The sequence below is a fragment of the Euprymna scolopes genome, chromosome 17, assembly GCF_053919585.1.
Source record: "Euprymna scolopes isolate OS-2025 chromosome 17, ASM5391958v1, whole genome shotgun sequence".
Classification (NCBI taxonomy): domain Eukaryota; kingdom Metazoa; phylum Mollusca; class Cephalopoda; order Sepiida; family Sepiolidae; genus Euprymna; species Euprymna scolopes.
In genome coordinates, this window is record NC_136498.1 from 25614843 (window position 1) to 25637483 (window position 22641).

The following is a 22641-nucleotide window of genomic DNA, read 5'->3' on the forward strand; positions in this document are numbered from 1 at the left end:
GCATTTGTTTGTTTATATAATGATGTATGTATTTATTTACCTATAGCTTATTCCTATCTCTGTATATTATATTTTAATCCAGTATGAAATCCTGCTTCTTTAATTTTTAATTTTTTATTTATTCATATATATATATATATATATATATATATATATTTTTTTTTTTTTTTTATTTAATTCATTTTAGTAATTATGTACTGATTGTTTTGTTTCCGGTCTGCCTTCTATTGATTTTTGTTGGGGCAAGGGGGATAATTAATTTATCTTATTAGACTTCCCTTCCTTTTTTTGAGTTAAGGGGATACATACATCATTATATAAACAAACAAATGTGGACCTGGCAAAATTTGCCCCGGGGCAGAAAAGAAGAAAGCTGACGAGAGCTGAACATTATTTGCGTGTTACCATTAATGGTTTCCCGTTGTGTTGGGCTTGAAACCGACGGTACCAATGTTTTTCTGAACTTCTGTATAATTAATAAACAAATATTTTGCTCTTATATCGAAAAAGTTTTTCTTTGTAATTGAGAACTTTGTCGGAACTCTTTCCCCAAAATACAGTAAACAAATATATATATATATATATATATATATATATATATATATATATATATATTGTAATATGTAAAATGTATATTCATTTGTCTTTATTTTAATAATTTTCATAGTTTTGAAAAACAGATGAAATATTGATTTTTCCTTTTTTATTTCAAATCATGTTTAAATGTACATCAGTGTCATAATATACATGGTGTATACATAAGCGACATTTTTTTAAACAATTTCATAAAATGAAACCCCCTCGGCTCCAATGAACACTAAGACCTAAACCTTTGGCAAGCGCACATAATATGGTATGTGCCGATGTTGTCCATTACTCTGATAGTGTTTTTTCCTTCAGAGAATATTTGGTGTTGTGAAGATTTCTATTAACACCTCTATCAACAACACGTTATAACCACACGTTATAATCACACGTTATAATCACACGTTATAATCACACGGATTAATGTCTGGAGAGCTTGGAGGTCACAAGCTGATTAAAGTTCTTTTCGCCTGAAAAATAAAAACAAAAGCATTTCTTGTTTCAGTTTGTATAAAAGTTTTTTGGATCACACTATACCATATTTTCTTTAGTCTCGGACATAAACTCGCCTCTCCTCATACATAAGACTTGTATCAAAGATTCTCATGGATAGTCCTTCGAATTGCATCTTTAAAGACACCGAGATCTTTTGCAATTTACCCCCTTGACTTCTGGGGCCTCTCATCAATGATATTCTGAACTTGTTGAATAAATATGTGTGTTCAAATGCTGTCAGAGCGCTAATGGTGCTTTTTACGTTTAGCAACAGCAGATATTTAGCCGTCATAATCTTCTAACTCTTTGCGAATTTTAAAAACAAAGGATGGAGCTACTTTAAGAAATTGTGAAATTTGCAAATGGCTGTGTTTTGCTATTATTGCAAATATTGCAGCATTTCTTCTAATTTACTGTGTTAGTTTATTATCTCCCATGATTGACTGTAAAAACGTATGAGTTAATATATAGGAAAGAATTGGTAAAATAAGTGATGTTCTCAAACGCCAGACGCATTCTATACTTAAGTGCGACATGCCGGCGAACCAGAGAAGGTAACTTCGTATAGAAATGTAAGCAAGCGTATTTGAACGCATTTCTATATGAAGTTATGTTCTTCAATAAGTTGAAATGTCATATTTTAACTTCAAATATAACATTTACACTTTAAGCGTGTACGCAAATTAAAGGGGTTTTATAGTGATGCGTACAGTCGTTTACAGATGCTATTTTGTTATGAAGTGTGAAAAACTTACTGATTGTTCGGGTTTGAGACAGTTGGAAATTCGTCCACATATGCTATTTGGTTTTAGCACCGAGGAAATTACGCAATTATTAATTAACGGGCATTCAGTCGGTTTTTGGCAGTTGTAGGTTTTTCTGTTACCACTATTATTAGTGTCCGTAGTTGCATTATTTATCCTTAATATTATATTATTGCATTTTTTATGATTCATTCCATGGTTCCAGTACAGCTATAGTTTTTAGATGTTTTGTGTAAGGTTGTATGAAATATACTATCTGGTGTATTTCGATTTCTCGATCTTTTTAAGTATGTTATATATATATATATATATATTTATATATATGTATATATATACGTATATAACATTGTTAATATATATATACATATAACATTGTTAAAAACATCGATAAATCAAAATAATTTCTTGTAAAAGTTGATAAAATTAGTAATATCAAAAAAAATACAGAGGCCTAATGATAAACAAACTTTTAAAGGATGACACTAACCTAGTTAAAATTATTGACAAGGAAAGCAGGGAAGTTACGAAAGATTTGCGAATAAGCAGCAAATTTTGGAAACTCAATGAAAATAAGGCATAGATCCTACTCTAGGTTCATAAACTTAACTTTCATATAAAGCCAGTAACCAGATTAATTAACCCCATATATATATATATATATATATATATATATATACTAGCAGGCCGCCTAACGTAAAATACGCTTAAACGTGATATTTTAATTCATGCAGATTTTCGCTGAAACAACATTTGGTAAATAGGTATTTTACTGTTTCATGTATTTAAAAGACTAAAATCTGCTTAATATGTTGTACTATACGTACTTTAGAAAATTGCATGGAAGTTAAAGTAAAGTACGAGATTCGATTTACACTAAAATCTATCTTTATTCAAGATAAATCCAAAGAAAACTTTCGTATGTACGTATTACATATTTTGAAGCCATAGACAATGAAATACTGTAAAAACTTAATTATTAATATAGCAATAACTAAACAAACGCATTAAAATGGAATATTAAGTTTTAAAATGAAAACGATTTAAATTCAAATAAATAATTTAAATAAAGGTTAACTTATGCGTAAAGATATCTGTTTAAATGAAACTAATGGAGAAATTTGTTGAATAATTTTCTTAAAAATATCTTGCTAAATAATGATGATATTATTTCAACACGGCCTGTATTTTGTGTAAACGCCAAAAACTAAATCATTAATGAATTTTGTATTCATTTTTAGAATTCGACTTTAATATGGACAATAAAGACAAACCTTTATATATTTACGTACGCGTCATGGAACAAATATTTTATATTCAAGTTTTTTTGTTTTTTTTAAATGAAAATTAAATGTTAGAATGAGTGACATGGGAGAGTTAGGAGCCGACATGTTTCTTAAAAAATATAAACATCAAAGGCCGACAACCGTGGATTCTATAAATAAAGCTATTACGAAGGTCACACCACAACTTTATTCGATTACGAAAGTTTTGTTTGTATTTAAATTAATTCAAAATATTTGTTTCGCTAAAAATCGTAATTTTCATTTTTTTTTTTCTAGTTAAAAACCTACACGATTAATTTATTTGATTTTTGGAATATGATACCGCCGATCAGTGACATATACCAGAAATATTTTTCAGTATTTCTGGTTGATTTTAAACTAAGCCGAACTCTTAATAAAACCCGAATTTCGTAAGTGTTATAAAACTTGTTGATACAAAAAAAAAAAAAAATTATTTACGAGAAAAATATATACACAGTTTTTGTTTAACGGTTTATTATAGATATATACTTTTTTCACTTATGTTTTTGAACGGGGATAAACATTACGTTTTTAAATAATGAACGCAGAAATAATTAACTTGAACGATTTCTTTATAGAAAAATAAGTGATTGGAGTTAATAAATTTCAACGAAAGAAATGAATGAGTTGTTGAAACACTTACGGTGAGATGACAAATTTTAAACTAAAGATCTCTCCAAAATTCATGAATAATTCTGCTACATATTTTCTTCAGCGTTAGAGAAGAAACTAAAATGAGTCTCCTATAAAAGTTATTTGTTTATCGATTTATAAGCTAAAAAAATTATTTTCAACTCTTTGATTAAGAAATCACTAGTGTTTCGATCCTTACACAAATATACAGTAAAAATATAAATAATTCTACATCGTTTGGTGTAGAAGCAAGGAAAAGTTTATTTAGAATATATTTTAAAACAGTTGAATTGTACATTTAATCAGGCCTTTTCCTTTTCTTGGCACGGCATTTTTACTTTGGTCTAGATTGATCTGCAAGTTTCAGTTGTTTGAATGCTACCAGAAATTCGTAGTGTTGTTGTAGGATCTACCTAATTGGCACACGTGGAGTGTCAGACATATAAATATGGTAGGTACCGTAAAGACGTGAGAGACCCAACGAGAGACCCAACAAGAGCCCCAATGAGAGACTCAGAGAAACAACGAGATCGGGAGTCGACAACTACCCAGCCGACACCTTCTCCAGGGACGGTCTCCTCTATGACTATACCAATGGACTCTATGCAAATATTGTATATACTTTTTTGCTTTTAATATATCTGTTCTATTTTACTTTTGTGCTGTAGTTTTTTTTTATTTCTTTGTGCTCAGTCGAGTTTCAAAACATAGGATAATTAAGAAAGAACGATTGAAGGAGGCAGCGAAAAAATGAAAAGGCGAAAAAGGAATACGAGGATAAAGCAAAAATGTGAAGAAGAAAAATGAAAAGAACTGGAATAACAAATGGTGAAAAAAAAATTATTAAAAAAAGATGACAATAGAAGAAATAGAAGATGACGATAAAAAGAGCAAACGAAAAAATGAAAATATTTTCACGAGTAAAACGAAATAGAAACCGTCAATAAAAGATAAAGAAGAAACCAAGAGCAAATGATGTTAAAATGAAATAGAAGCAGAAAGAATAAAGAAATAATATGACTATGCGTTAGTCAATTTAGCGTTCCAAACATTAGCGAGTCCCATGGGGTGTTTGTACATCCCAATATAAAAATGTTTATAACGTTATTATTTCGAAAAATATAAAATATGTTTATCCCACTGATTCAGGATATATCTATCGTCTCTGTTGAACAGTTTGAATCACTTGTAGATTTTTAATATTTATAGAAAGTACAGGGTGACTCCCAACAAACGGGTCTCAACTCTATCAGGCCGCGTTGCTTAGTGTTTTGTCCGAATGACATGAAACTTTGGTCATAACTAGTTTATTATATTAAAAAAATCACATCAAAGCACTAAGGTCTTTAGCCTTTTTTTCTCCTTTCTACAGCATATGTTCTAGATACACTTTCTATGTTTTTTTTTTGTTTTTTTTTTGGGGGGGGGGTCATCCTGTAATACAATAAAATAAATGATAAAACTAGGGGGAAAAATCTTAGATTTAGAGGAGTAGGAATAGGAACCATAGGTGACAGGAGAAAAAAAGAAATCAATAATGAGGAGAAAAGAAATCTAATATATAAACGGCTATATGTCTGTCTGTCGGTCTGACTATCTGTCTCCATATTTTCAAACTCTATCTCCCCCGAAACTAAAAGTCGCAGGGCGGCGCTAGCGGCCTTAAATGATTGGATTTTGTACGGGTCGTTATCAAAAATTATTTTTAACGACTCAAAAATGGGTCTAAATTGAAAAAAAAAATCGGTAAACATTTTGTATATTCATCTATTCATCTTAGTTTATTTTTAGTCTTTAGTCATTTCATACGCGTGCCACGTTGGTACAGTTATACGATGCCAACTTTGAATGTTTCGATTTCGATTCTACCTGATGGCACCCAAATACTTTCGTGTTACTTTTGCAATCAAGACTCTATAATAATATATTTGAAATTTGGACAAATTAATATGTCATATTTAAGCGTATTTTACGCCCGGGCAAAGCCGCCGCCACCTAGTAAGTAAATAAAGCAGTGTAAAGTAAAAACAAGAAGAAGGGGAAGGGCGGTGTAAGAAGAAGAAGGAGAAAAAAGTATTATTATTATTATTATTATTATTATTAGTTGTAGTAGTAGTAGTTGAAGAAGACGAAACGGCTGATAATATATCAGATTGGAAATAAAACCTAAAAAGAATCTCGGGAGTTTGCACGAAGAATAAGAAGAAGCTCCAAGATAGGGCGATGCTTGCGTGGGTGCAGGATACAGTAATAACAGCTTCGTTGTAGCGGATGGGAGGGGGGTTATGTTGCGAGAGGGGCCGAGATAGGAAAAACTGTTTCGTTTTTGCTGATAAAAATGGATCTGACACACAGGTGCACCCTGGCGCCCGCGGTGATGACAGACTCAAAGACCCGCGGAAGCCCGCAAAACAACAACAACAACAACAGCAGCAACAGTCAAAACATTGTAAGAGCAGACTAAAATGTTTCGAAGGCAAAAATGAAAAAAAGACTAAAATTAAACTTATATTCTTCTTCTCTGAGAAATAAATCGAGATAACCCCGGTTTCTTGTTTTATTTACTTATTTATTTATTTATTGAAGATTACGATTTTATAAGAGTCAGGGTACAAAAAGTGATTTTTGCTTACAATGTTTATGTGTGAATGATCCTACCCCAAACGATAGACCTGCATAGAACACAATATGACTATCACCGGTTGTCATTTGTGATAATGCGTAGAATAGAGCGCTATCAGTTTGTGAAAGATACTAATATAAAAGAGTAAATTTTTACTTGCTTTCCACTTTAACATTTTCTTTTAAAATAGCCACTCTTAGTTTTCGGGTATGCTGTAAACGACTATCCCATTTAAGATTTTCGCAAATAAGAAATTTATAAGATATTACGCAATGTGATACTTTATAAGCGGTAGACATTGTTGTAGGCGCAAGCGCAAGAAAATTTTTAGCACGCGCCAAACTTGTGAGCGCGCTTGCGTGTACAACAATAGTCACTTATTTTATTTTCAGCGTACCCGAAACCTTATAAGAGTAGTAACTTTAAAGGAAAATGTTAAGATGGAAATCAAGCAAAAATTTACCTAGAAGAGTATATAGATCTCACTTACTGTAGTACATTAATAGTGCTGGTTTTTATTTAAGAAGTACATTCTCGTCTTGTCATAGTGCAGCACTGGTGCTACCAGATCAGGCTGTCTACTGACTTCCTGAGATGAAACGCACCTACATAGATGTCTTTGTTTTTTTATTCCCTTTTGCAAAACTTAGTCATGTTCTGCGAAAACAAAAACAAAAACAACATTCTCCTCCCCCTCCCCTCCCTCGTTTTCTTTTTCCTTCACCTCCTCACCTTTTTTTTTTTTTTTTTTTTTTTTTTTTTTTTTTTTTGCCTAGTTGGTAGGGCGATAGAACATACCAACTGCCCCCCTGCAGAGGGTAAAAATCCTTCAATGGGACCACCAGTTGACCGTTGGTGGCAACCCGTAATGCATTAAGAACGGGATCCTGGTGGTTGAGTGGAACATGCCTAGGAAATAATAACATGATACTACAACACACCACTTTGGCCCTTACTAGGCTAGACGGGAGGTTGGATAGGCCCGATCCAATCAATCGGTTGGTCATGACAAGCACTAATTCAGACAATCCAAACAAAAACACACTAACACTCAACATAAACAATAAACTGAATTAATAAGCGATGGCTGAAGGGTCAATCAAGCTGGGAAAAAGGTAACCATCAGGAATAATAAAAATACAGGGAAATCCCATACTTGGGTGGGCATAACCATATATTGTGAATGCTTGGAAACCTCCCCATGTTTGAGTATACCAGCTATGTAGCCCTGGAGAACCGAGGCGAATGGGATTTACCCCCTCATAGTTCTTCCCCATAAGGGGCTCCGAGGAGGGTGGGGAGCATGGCTGATGAATTTTTCAAAAATTATTATGAATACCAAAAAATCCAAGAGACCACACACAGAAATTGACTCTGACAGCGACAATGAAGATACAAACTTTCCAAGATTCATCGTGCTAGAAGCAACGTCTAATATACCGTTAACTAAAATGTCACCCTTCATTATCCAAAAGGTAATATCAAGCAAAATAACACCTAAAAATGTCAAAAAATTAAGGAATGGTACCATATTGGTAGAAGTACTAAATAAAAAACAGGCCAAAACTCTACTTCAACTACAAAAATTGCATGAAACAAACATCAAAGCTTATCCACACCAAACACTAAACTACTCCAAAGGAGTCATAAAAAACCAGGAAATCTCCGTCTGCACAACAGAAGAAATCAAAACAGAACTAAAAAACCAAGGGGTCACAGATGTAAAAAGAATCACATTTAAAAAAAAAGGAGAGGTAATATATACAAACACTTATATATTAACATTCAATTATCCTCAAATACCAGAGACCATCAATATAGGTTATGAAAGAACGAAAATAGAACAATACATCCCAAAACCTTTACAATGCTACAACTGCCAAAAGTTTGGACATAATAAAGACCAATGTCTAAGATTCTTCACATGTGGAAACTGCAGTGAAAAAAACCCAGACCACGATGAAGAAGACTGTCCAAATAAAACCAAATGCACAAACTGTCAAGAAGAGCACCACTCTCACTCAAAACAGTGCAAAATATATAATCAAGAGAAGGAAATAATAACAATCAAATATCAAAAAAATATAACCTTCCAAGAAGCCCGCAAAGAAGTCACAAATCGCACCAAAAACTCATATGCCACAATAACCCAACAAGCAAACAAAATGTACAACTACAATGAACTAAACCTTGCTCCAGAAATTGCAAACCTAGCAAAAGAACTAAAGAACATACTTGAAGAATTAAAATCTTTTTTATCAGAACTGAAAATAAACTCCAACAGCCAAATAAAAGTCAGAAACGAACAACCCAGTATAAAAGAAAACGAAACAAAGGAAATCAGAAAAACTTCCATCAATATTGAGGAATCAATCCCTAAAGAAATGAAACCTCCTCAATTATCAAAACGTGAAAGATCCAAGTCACAAACAAGGACAAAAACAGATGTTAAAAATAAACACACAACAACAGAAAAAATGGAAATAGAACAGAACAACAAAAAAACTACCCCCCAAAAACAAAATGACAAACAAAAAACAGAATTAGTATTAATTGAAAATGAAAATAAATTTGAACTAGTTGAAACTGATAGCCAAAAAAGACAGTCAAGACAAAGTAAATCTAAAAGTCCCAGACCAAAACCCAAAAAAAGCCTCTCACCAGAAACAAGAAACAGACCATCCACTTCCAAAAGAAACACCCAAACTAACATCGAAACTATGGACGTAGACATAAACACCAACAGTCCAAAACCAAAAGAAAATATAAACCATGACTAACAAAATCCTACAGTGGAACATAAGAGGATTAAAAATTAATATCGAAGAAATGCAAATACTTATCAAATCCTTATGTCCTGCAATAATTTGCCTACAGGAAACACACTTAAAAGAAAATGACAAAATTAACATAAAACACTGCTCAATATACAACCACATAAACAAATTATCATGCAAAGCCACCGGTGGATCATCAATACTGATAAACGAAAACATTCCACACAGCAAAGTGAACTTAAAAACAAATATGCAAGCTGTTGCAATAACTGCAACACTACACAAAACAATAACCCTATGCTCACTCTATATACCACCAAATGAAACAATAAACGAAACTGAATTAAACAATATAATCAAACAACTACCTAAACCTTTTCTACTGTTGGGAGACTTCAATAGTCATAATATATGGTGGGGCAGTAAAAAAAACAACAAAAGAGGCCAAACCATAGAAAAAATAATTAACCAAAACGATCTATGCCTACTCAACAACAAAGAGAATACATATATGCACCCACCAACGGGAACCCTATCAGCAATCGATATAACACTATGTGACCCAACTATATACATGGATTATAGCTGGAGAACACATAAGGATGCATGCGGAAGTGACCACTTCCCAATCATAATAGAAAACGAGAATCCCAAGCCAGAAGACAAAACACCCCGCTGGAATTTACAAAAGGCAAATTGGGAAAATTTCCAAAATACATGTCAATACAGATTAATACCTGAAGCGAATCCTGACTTAGAACACATCACATATTTCAGCAACACCCTACTCACAATAGCCGAGGAGAACATACCAAAAAGTTCCACTACTACAAAATATAACAAACCCTGGTACAATAAAGAATGCAAAGAAGCTATAAGAGCCAGACGTGCAAACCTAAGGAAATTTAAAAACAGTCCAACGAAAGAAAATTTGGACACCTATAAAAACAGCAAAGCCAAAGCACGGAAAACTATCAAAGAATCAAAACGGAACTCGTGGAAAGATTATGTAACAAAAATTAATCAAAACACAAAACCCAAAAAAGTATGGGAGATGGTCAGAAAAATAGCAGGAAAGAATACAAAGAACCCTATTAAACACCTTATATGCGACAACACAAAGATTACCGACAAACAAAATATCGCAAATAAATTAGCAGAACAATTCTCAATGAACTCATCATCAAAAAACCAAAATAAAAAATTCCAAGCTATAAAGAAAAATGAAGAAAAAATAAAAATAAACTTCAAATCAAAAAATGAAGAAAACTACAATCAATTATTCAACAGTGCAGAACTAGAGGAGGCAATAAACAAATCTCCCGATACAGCAGTCGGCCCCGACGAGATCCATTATCAATTCCTCAAAAAACTACCAAAACCATCACTGGACTACTTATTACAAATTTACAATGAGATATGGATAACTAACAACATTCCAAAAAACTGGAAGCAGGCAACAGTAATCCCAATACCCAAACCAAAAAAAGACCATACAAACCCAACAAACTACCGACCCATTGCACTAACTAGTTGTTTGTGCAAAACTTTTGAAAGAATGATTAACGAAAGATTAAATTGGTACTTGGAAAGCAAAAATCTAATTACAGAAAGCCAGTCGGGTTTCAGGAAAAATAGAAGCCCCACCGATCACTTAATAAAACTGGAAACACGCATAAGAGAAGCATTTGCAAAAAAAGAACATCTAATAGCAATTTTTTTTGACATGCAAAAGGCGTATGACACCGCTTGGAAATACGGAATCCAAAAAGACCTGTATGAACTAGGACTTAGGGGTAGAATGCCAGAAATTATCAGAAATTTCTTAACAAATAGAAACTTCCAAGTACGGATGGACAACACTTATTCAGTCCAAAAAGATCAAGAAATGGGGGTCCCCCAAGGCAGTATCCTGTCTGTCACCCTCTTCAACATTAAAATAAACAATATCATAAAAAACATAGACCCAGGAATTGAAAATGCCCTATACGTGGACGACCTACTTATATACTACCAATCTAAATATATACAAACAGCCGAACGCAAACTACAACTCTGTCTGAATAAAATAAACAAATGGGCCATAGAAAATGGATTTACATTCTCAGAGGAAAAAACTAAATGCATCCACTTTTGCAAATTACGAAAATTCCACCACGACCCCAACCTGAAACTGGATAACAAGAACATCCCACTTACCGACCAACATAAATATTTAGGTATTATATTTGATAAAAAATTGAACTTTATACCGCATATAAAATATTTAAAAGCAAAATGCCAAAAGACAATGCAATTGATCAAAGTCCTAGCACACACCGATTGGGGTGCAGACAAAGTCACATTATTAAAATTATACCAAACTCTAATCAGATCTAAAATGGACTATGGATGCTTCATCTATGGAGCAGCAAGGAAGTCCTACATAAAAGAACTAAATACAATCCACCATCAAGGATTAAGATTAGCCTTGGGAGCATTTAGAACCTCTCCAGTAGAAAGCCTCTATATAGAGGCCCACGAGCCTCCACTGATTCTAAGACGACAGAAGTTAGCGCTACAATATTACCTAAAGCTGGTATCAAGTCCAACAAATCCTGCATATCAATGTACCCTTCACCCACAATACACACATCTCTTCAACAAGAAAGAAGATATCAAGCCCTACAGCCTCCGGATAAAAAACCTTCTCACAGAAGCCCAAATGGACATTACAAAAATACATAAATATAACAAATCAAAAACTCCACCCTGGATGATCAAACAACCACACATAATATTAAAATTAAATAAATATCCCAAAACGAAAACCCACCCATCAACCTTCCATGAAGAACTACTTATCATCCAGAATACATACAAAGAATATACACAAATTTACACTGACGGATCAAAAGATGGAGATAAAGTAGGATGCGCAGCCATCCACAAAAAAATAAAACTAAAGAAAAGGCTCCCAAACGAATCTTCTATTTTCAGCGCAGAAGCAACAGCCATAGATTTGGCACTGAATATAATAACCAATGATGACCATCAAAAATATATCATATTTACTGACTCACTTTCAATACTCATATCTCTAAAAGAAAAAAAAATGACAAACCCACTTATTACAAAATTGCTAAACAAAATAGATGCCATAACCATGAAAAAAAACATTATCTTTTGCTGGATACCAAGCCATATCGGCATATACATGAATGAACAAGCAGATAAGGCAGCAAAGGAAACTCTGCAACAAAACCACATAAGTGGAAAAATCCCCTATACAGACCTAAAGACTAAAATAAACACATTTTTGAAGAGAAAATGGCAAGAAAACTGGAGCTCATGCACCAAAAACAAACTATTCCAAATAACACCAAATATTGGAACGAGAGACACCAAAAAGTTAACAAGAAAGGAAGAGGTAGTAATGACCAGACTGCGAATAGGTCACACTCACATCACCCACTCACATCTACTAAAAGGGGAGGAGACACCAAACTGTATAACGTGTCAAGAACCCTACACAATACACCATATACTGACAAACTGCATTGACCTTGAACAAATCCGAACAAAGTATTACCAAGAAAAAAATCTGAAAACAATATTAAACAAGATTGATCCCCAAAAAATTATCAATTTTCTGAAAGAAACTAAAATATACTCAAAAATATAAGGAAAGACCCCCCCCACAAAAAAAAAAAAAACCTTAAGAAGAACAAACCAATATTTAACACAACATAACGAACCTTTCGGCATTAAATGACCCCAAAGTGGTTGATATGCCGTAAAACAAAACAAACAAACAAACAAACATAGTGCAGCAAAACCAGTCTACTGATGACAGCATATGTTTCTTACATACGTAGACTGAGAACTTTTGTATAGGATATCGCCGGTAGCCATTGATAACATTAAAGGCAATAGAGCGATATCTTGCTGAGGATTCCGCAAAGATGAAACGCATACGTTTGTAGATAATATTTCAATATTTATCATTAAAATAAAAATGCGTAGCCCCTTCACAGCTGAGCACTTTAATGAGTAAATTTTAAAATGCCGTGAAATGTTATGAAACTGAAGTGTTGTATTTTGGGATACCGACATGGCAAAACAGTCGTTACATTTAGAAAGGTATTGTTTTTATAACACATGTTATAAACGTATAAATTGTATGCATTGTTGTTTAGCCAGAGGCTATGATATCGACGTATCAACTGAGTCATGTTGTATCGGAGATTTATCACAATATTACAATTCATATTTACTCAAAAGTATCATTTTTTATTAGAATAATATATGCTTTATGCCTTTTCTATCTCCAAAAGTTTTTCTATCTTCACTGCTGAGCTCCGTGATGAAACATGAAATGGTCAACACCATAACCAATTGGGACCTCTGTTCTTTCTTCTTTTGTGAAACCACAAAACAACAATTTGTATTTGAAAATTTTTTTTCAGCTGTCTCAAATGGTCTTCACAAAGAGTCTGCATTTCGTGTCTACATGTTTGTTCTTCACAGCCTCGCTTCCTGACTTGAAGCATGTCTGTTCACATGCGTGACCAAACTCAAACTCAACTCCTTTCTCTAACCTTTCTGATTTCTTGACCTCCTTTTCGTTACGTCATCATTCCAAAACTACGCGGATCTCAACGTGCGACGTTTCCACGTGTGCCTGCCAAAGGTCATTTTGTTTATTTAACCTACAAATTTATGTAAACAGCCTCAGCTAAAACCCATTGCTGCACATTATTCTATAAACAATAAATAACTCCCAATATAAACTATTTTAACAATATAACTAAATAGACAGACAAATAGATAGATAAAGAGATAATAATTACACATTAACCATATCATTATCTAATAGATGTTTTTGTTGAACACTCATAGCGGTTGGTTATAGCTGTACACCGTTTTGACACATATATAGCGTTGATTTCTCATCTTATCTTCAACCATCTATGAGAACTTCGTTGGTTTGCATACGCATAATTGGGGTAAAGAAACTTTTACTTTTTCTTTTTTTTTTGGGGGGGGGGTTGTGAAACTATTGTTTGTATTATGGCTAGAGTGATGGTTCCTCAAGAGTGAAACGTTGAGATTATTATTTCAATATTTATTGTGTTTAGGTCGTCTGGATAATGTGTATAACAGTGTAATATCGCATATGCCTCGAAGTAACAGGCAAATAGCGTATAACGGTGAGAAGCGCTGGCTTTCGCCTGGGCGGTTGAGATTCAGTTCTATCTTGACGTAGTTGCTGCTCTAGCCGCACTGATGAGCTGTTATACAGCGAAACAGTACTCTATGCGGATGACTATATATGTACATATATATATATATATATATATATATATATATATATATATATATATACGAGGTGCCTAAAACAAGTTTTCGAACTATTTTCGTATGACTTTTTTATTAATAGCATGTAATAGCATGTGATAGCATGTGCAGTCTCTATAATGTTGCCTCGTTTTCGAATATCATAAAATATATGAGAAGTGTTGTATGCGAAAATAACTTTTAGTAATTCCGACATGCAGCAGTTCTTTAGCGAAAAAAAAAAGTCAGCGAAACGGTACGTCAAAAAGGGAACATTCGAAAGAAACCAGTCAAAAAAGATTCTTCTATTCCAAGTGATGCTGGACAGCAGGATTAAATCAAAGATTGTCTCCTACAGTCTTATGTTATTCTGTGTATTCAACTATATAGCACAATATTACTTTCTGAGAATTTATTAGTACTAATTAAGTTGCCTTATTTTAGTCAGTTCATTATTTAGAATTTAATGAACACTATTTCCATAGAAATGTTAATAAACGCATTGCTGCACGTTATTGGTTTTTATGATTAAAATGTTTTTTTCCTATAGAGAATAATATCAGATAATTCAAAATATATTTTTACATTAAACATATTTCTCATTCCATAGAATTTCCACGGGTCCTGCTAGTAGGTAATATTTCACTTGTAGAAATACGTTTTTTTTTTCTGACTTTATGTGTGGAGAAATGGCACATATCAGCAATAAATAGCCAATCTATATTCTTTTGTAAATGAATGAATTCAAGTTTGTTATCTTCTTTGCCAAATGCTTGTGATAAAGCAAAAGATTTGGAACAAGAATTTAGATTCTAATTAGTAACTGATTCGTGAGGATGAGATAGCGCCACTTGGTACCTATGAGAACGATATCTGGGAACAGCTGTTAACAATATGCAGGGATATTGATTGTTGAAAGGATAAAAAAGATGAAGTGCGAAAGTATATGAAAGGAGGAAAAGAAGAAAAAAAGAAATGAAAAAAGATAAGAAATGGGCAAGAAAGAAAAATCTAGAATGAGGAAAGCAAAAATGGAAATTAAGAGAGAAAAATGAGGAGGAAATCAAAAAGAAAGAAAATAAATGAGAAACAAGAAAGAAAGAAAAATGAAAAACAGAGAAGGAAAAAGTAAGAAAGAAAGAGAAAAACGCGTGAAAAATATACAGGAAAAAAAGAAATTGAGACAAAAATATGAGGAATAGAAATAAGTAAAAGAAAAGAGAACAGATGAACACGTAAGCAAGAAAAACATGAAGAAATATGAACAATAAAAATAAACGATGCAGTTCTGAACCTTTTTAGATAAGATACGAATATTAATTTATTTTATTGCGGACTATTATTCTCATCCTTATTGGTTGTTGTTTCACGACGTTTCGGCCAACTATTCCTCTGGCCTTCGTCAGGCGGTATCCGCGACGGATAGGAACTTAGAATCTCCTCACTGCATTCTCAGCAATCACTGCCATCCATAGTTGTTGTCCTCTCATCACGTTTTGACCAAGTAAGCCTCTGGCCGGCTTTGGGTAGAATTGAAACCGCTATCTTCAGACAATGCTCATCTGGAACCGTAGAGATTCAACGTCTCTATCAACTGCGCCACGAGCCTCGAAGGACGATCAAGATTGGATTTTTTGATCTTATAAATCCACGTTTATTTATTATCTGATCTTCCATGGTCGGATCGGGTTAGGTCGGGTCGGGTCGGGTCCGTACCGAATAGTATATATATATATCATTTTTAAATTGGTATTCATTATTGAGATGAGTATTATTTATATTAATTTATTTTGATTTCGGACTATATTCTCATCTTTATTAGTTGTTGTTTCACGACGTTTCGACCAACTATTCCTCTGGCATTCGTCAGGTGGTGATTGCTGAGAATGCAGTTAGGAGATTCGAAGTTCCTATCCGTCGCGGTTACCACCTGACGAAGGCCAAAGGAATAGTTGGTCGAAACATCGTGAAACAACAACCAATAAAGATAAGAATAATAGTCCGCAATAATTAAATTAATATAAATAATACTCATCTCAATAATGAATTCCAATTAAAATGATGTATATAAGGTATGAACGTTTGTATTTTTTATATTGTTTGGAAAATTATTCTCATCTTGAGTTTTATTGGCACAACGTTTCGGTCGATGAAATCTCCGACCTTTCTCATGTGTAAATTACATGTTTTCTCAACTAACGAAAACGGGGTTAGTTCTATATTGCAAGAAGTCGGACCTTGAGTTTTAGGATTTGTCCGTATATTATAAAAAAAGGTCAATTTCCAGGTGTCACTGTTAAAGATTGATATAATTCAGTGTTTTACTGAATGCCATGAACTGTGTTTTCTAGCCGAGAAGAATTCGAAGAATATGTATAAATATAGACATAGAGGGGATCGAAAGAAACAACAAAAAAGAAAATGGAAAAAAATTGTTCTATTGTGCAGTATAGTTAACAAGAAAATAAGGGGTTAATATGAAAAAGAAATATTTAAATTGTTACTGTTACCCAACGAAATAAATAATACTTTTCTGTTTGCCTGCGGTTTTTTGTGTGCTTTAAACTGTTTGAAAACATTTTAATTCCAATTTAAAATTGAATTCAAATACAATTTTATAAAGTTTAGATTAAAAAATAGCGGGTGTCGGCTTTATAAAGATCACCAAAATTTGAAACCCCCTTTTTTTTGTTTTTGTTTTTTGTGTGTATCAATTCAACAGCAAAGTAAATGAAATTGCATTTGAAATATTTATTCGAGTAATTGAACAGTATACTTAACGATAAAAACTAATGAGATTTCAGTGATTTTGGCAAACCCCACTTAGTAGGAACCCCTAGGAAATTTAAAAGGAAGAACACCAAAGAAAAAAAAATAAAGCAAGATATACAAAAGTAAAGAAGAAAAAAGGAACAACAATTTAAAATCAACAAAAAAAAAAAAAAAGAAATGAATAAGAAAAAATGACTGAAAGAAATTAAGAAAACGATCAAAATAAATAAAATGGCGTGCAACATAAAAATATAAAATGGAGTTAAATGCTTTCACACGACAATTATAATCAAGCAGATTTAATAAACATAAAATCCATTTAAGAAATATATAATTCACACAACTTACAACATATTGATATTGTAATTTATCTTAAAAGTCCATGAAAGTAATTTAAATGAACTTACTTTTCAAATCTAATATTTGAAATATCAATTAGTTTCATGAGATATCTCGCCGGCTTGGCAGACCGAAAGCAGGCTCAATCCATTCCTTTGTGTAATAGTTATAGAGAGGTGATTGTAGAGCCATTCACATTCACGATTTATCCCTATGTGGTAGCTCATTATTTTTTTTATTTTTTTTTTATTACATTTTCACCCCAAACAAGGCACATTGCCACTTTGGTGTAGGGGGCTACTATCAGGGGAAACATCTACTGGGGTACTATGTAGGGATTAGGGCAGCGAGATGTTGGTTCACCTTGCACTTGAACTTATGCATGTCAGTATAGTTGGGGAAGCAGTGACCTGGAATGGAATTCCAAAGTCTAGCAGTTCTGGGGAAGAAACTACTGGAGTAGAAAGATCTTTTACATCTAGGGATCTCTACAGTGTGGGGGTGGGATTTTGCAGCTTGTCGGGTCTGTCGAGGGTGTTCACGTCGTGGAGGCACAAGTGCTTGCAGTTCTTCAGAGCATTCACCATTATAATACTTGTAGAACAGGCAGAGGGATGCAACGTTTCGACGATGGGACAGAGGCTGAAGTTTAGATGCCAGTTTAGGGCCTATCAGATTTGCGACTCTCTTTTGAACCCTGTCAAGGAGCGAGAGACTAGTAGCCGATGCACCGGCCCAAATATGACAGCAATACTCCATACATGGGCGAATAGTGGCCTTATAGAGGTACAGGATACTTTCGGGTGTTAAAAGTTTTCTAGCACGGTAGAGAGAGCCCACCTTCCTTGCAGCGGCCCTGGCAATGCCCTCGATGTAATTGTTCCAACTCATGTTTCCTGTGGACGTTAGGCCAAGGAGCTTGAGAGACGTACTCTCAGATAAAGAGTCGTTGGCCATTGTTATAGGTGGTAGAGAAGGTTCCTTGTAATTATTGAATGAAACCAGTTTTGTCTTGGTGGCATTGAACGTTACCATCCATTTTTGTCCCCATTCCACTACTGATTGGAGGTCATCCTCTAGTGTTTCTGCCATTACTTTAGATATATGTTCATTTGTTTTCCTGTCGTGCCTGCTATAGAGTGTGGTGTCATCAGCATATATATACCCATCTCAGAGGCAATCTTGTCGGGGAGGTCATTTATGAATATCAGGAACAGCAGAGGTCCAAGGATAGATCCTTGGGGCACTCCCGCATTTATATCATATTGTTTAGATGTACGACCGTCGCGGACAACCTGGATTTTTCTCTTATCTAAGAAGGATTTAATTATGTTAAGTATTCTACCAGTGATACCGTAAGATCTAATCTTCCTGAGGAGACCCTCATGCCATACCCTGTCAAAAGCCTTAGATATATCTACAGCTACCGCTCTGCCCTCTCCCGCTTTGTCCAGTGAATGGTATATGCGTTCAGAGATTACAGAGAGGATGTCTGCCGTGGAACGGGCTTGTCTAAATCCATATTGTTGGTCGGTCAGAAGTTTAGCATCTGTAAGGTGCTGGACTAGAGCATGGTTAATTAAGGTCTCAAATATTTTGGCAAAAAGTGGGAGGAGGCTAACAGGGCGATAATTTAATGGGTCAGTTCTTTCGCCAGAATTCTTGAATACTGGTACTACAGAAGCAGTTTTCCAACATTACCAGACAAAGGTGGTTTAGGAAGTCACGTATAGCCGAATCGATCGAATAAAAATTTATAACGGAGACAGACGTACTTTGCTTGCTTAAAATCCTCCAAAGACGATCTTAAGTTATCATAATTTGTCGCCATTAGAATTTGTGAATATCAATAAAATGTTACGGATTTGTCGTTTTGAAAGGGAAAAACGACAGATTACAAGGATCTTTTGCTATCCATTTTGTCGGGACTAAATTCTTCGAGATCAAAGGATATCCACAGGCCGCCTTCCAATGATATCACTGCTGTATCTAAGGAAGATGATGACGCTCTTTTGAAATAAAAAAGGTATGTGGTTCATATACGTTCAGCGATTGATTTCTGTAGTGCATATTCGTACTATACACTTTCCATGATTCGACGAAGAATCCGGGAAAATGGTCATCGTCTGTTCTCGATGGTCGATGACGGCAAGGCTTGTATATCAAACGTAGAGCTTGAAATCATGTTTTGGGTCTACGTCTGTGGGTCGCATTTAGCAGTATAATAAATACTTGTATAAAATGTAAAAAGTCTTTAGCCTAGTCTTTTTAAAGAAACAACCTCTTTCTTCCGAGAAATAAAAAAAAATTAACTCGAAGTGGCTTTGTTTTCAGTATTAATATATAGAAAATGTCAACAGTGAATAGCATTTTAACTCTATAAAAGAATTATATTTGAATCAGAATTGATTTTTTTCTTCGGATGAGAAGATTTCTTTCTTAAAGACGTTAACCTAAGAAATATTCTGTATATTATACAGTTTGCAGAACTTTTTGAAAATTATGTTAATTTTCTCATATATATATATATATATATATATATATATATATATATATGTGTGTGTGTGTGTGTGTGTGCGTGTGTTAGCACTGTGCAGACTGAATTTATTAATCATGATGAATTAGTAAATAAAAAGTGAAAAAACTAGTTAATCTATTTCGAACCTCATTCAACAGAGCTAGAAACGAAGTTAATAACGATTAAGAAAAATATGGGATATTGAAATGTGTCGGAGGGCAAGTGAGGAAATGCAGGGGACGAATCAGTTAGAAACTACATTGAGCCTTAAAAGATTTTCATTTTGTTTGCAAAACCAGGGTCTGAAGGACTTAATATCAATTGATTCTTAAATTTTCAACTGAAAGGGAGAGTGCAATCTACTCAAAACGGAGAACAAGTCAACTTGTTCTCCGTTTTGAGCAGGTCACACTCCATTTTTTCACTACTTACGAAATAAAACAATAAAATTCGAAGCCCAAAATGAAGCATTTTAAGCTCATATATTATATACGAGAATTGACGGTCATAATTAATTGTAAGTGGCATTTGTCTTGTGGTTGAAAGTTCAATCCCTAGTTCCTGTTCCTATGTACTTGCCTCCCTACGAGGGCAGAATTAGACACAAAGTCTGTTTTTAATGTGGGGAAACTCCAGCTACATTAAAACGGGCATTCTTGATAGGAACTAAAATAAAAATTGTCTCAGTCATTAAGAATTTCCCCTCCACTGACCGACAACAGAAAAGGTGAATTGTGGCACCAGAACAGATACTAAACTATGATCTTACCCCGAAGGCCAAGAAACACAGTGTAGTATTAAGAGTGGCTGTTATACTGTGTTCTATTCCAAAGTTTGTATTAAATATAATGCATTTGAAGAAGGTCGCATGTGACATCGACTGAACCGTTATTACAATGACACCCAAAATGATACTTGAAGTCCACATGATCGAAATAATATATAATACAATTAATGCTACTAATTATGATTCCTTGGTAAAAAATACCCAACATCCCTACGCATTTTATAACGTAAAAATGCTTATAGGACTCCTGAACAACAGCATTTAGGCTAGTCAACCATAAAGAAAATAAATGTTTCCCAGCTGCTCCTTTGATTTCGGATAAAATTTCCTGGTCTGTTAATGTTTAGAAAATACTCCTTTTTTAACGCCGAGAAATTGAGGGAATGCCCCATGTATTCTCGATGATGACAATATGTTTTCAATTATTTCGTTGAAACCAACGAGATGCAGTACCGAGAAAGGCCTTGCAATTAAGTAGTGAAACATTGGATGCAGTTTTTCCTTTTGCAAATTGCCGACAAGATTGCACAAGGCTATCTTTGAAAATCCGAATAGAAACACAGACTTAAGAATTAATGTTAATTCTATACTTTTTTTATGTGTTAACGGAAAACTATATATAAAATAAACTAGCAGATTTCGCCAGAGTTCTTTAGTTGCGTATTACAGTAAAACAGAAAGAGTGTACTTCATGTCTACTTCCGGTTTAAAAATCGGGAATATTTATTTAAAAAGCACATTTTAAGCTTAATTCTTTTAAAGAGGTGGAATTAATGTGATCGTTTTGACCTTATTTCTTTATTGACACATCAAATTCTAAAACTGTTATTTTTGCATTTGAACCTTTTGTTATTATGAACTGAGCCAATTATAGATGGGCCCTAACACTTTAAACATAAAACGACTTTAACGTACAAATATATATTTACGCAAGTAAAGTGCAAATCCTCTATTGACCAAGTTCCAAGTATGAAAACCAAAAAATTAACAACGTATGTTTTAAAGATCGTTGACACACAGAAGCAGACAAGATCACTTATCTATCTATTATAATATAAAAGCTATGTCTGTCTGAGTTCGTCCCCTTTAGACGCGGCAGGAATTGTCATTTTACACTGATGATTGCGTAGGTAGGAAACACAAGTACTTGTACGTATAAAAGAATAATTATTATTAAATTAATTACATATATATATATATATATATATATATATAATTATTTACTATGATAATTATTAAAAACCTACACACACTAATATTTCAAACGTTCGAGAATCTTCAGTGTAAGGTGTCACGAATAGCACCAGTCGATAAATTGGAACACGGCGATAAATTGGAACACGGCAATAGAAATAACAGAATCACTCTTTATCTAATAGAAATGTTATATATAGTTTTAATAAAATAAATTATATTAGCTCTCGAAGAGCTTACAATAGAACACTTTATTAGGTGCATCCTAGAATTTAAATTATTATAATAATATGTTACGTGCAACTGGGAAAACTCGGTCTCTTTGTGATCTGGATTCCCGGATGCTTTCTTCTATTTCTCGTTTTTTTTAATGTGTTTTTTTTTCTACTCACCTGAGTATAATTCTTTGAAAAATGAAAAAAAAATCTGGATACATATTGAATATATATATATATATAAAGATCATAATAAAAGGTTATAAATTAGCATTATGATATATAAAAGCTTTTAAATATATTATATAACTTTGCA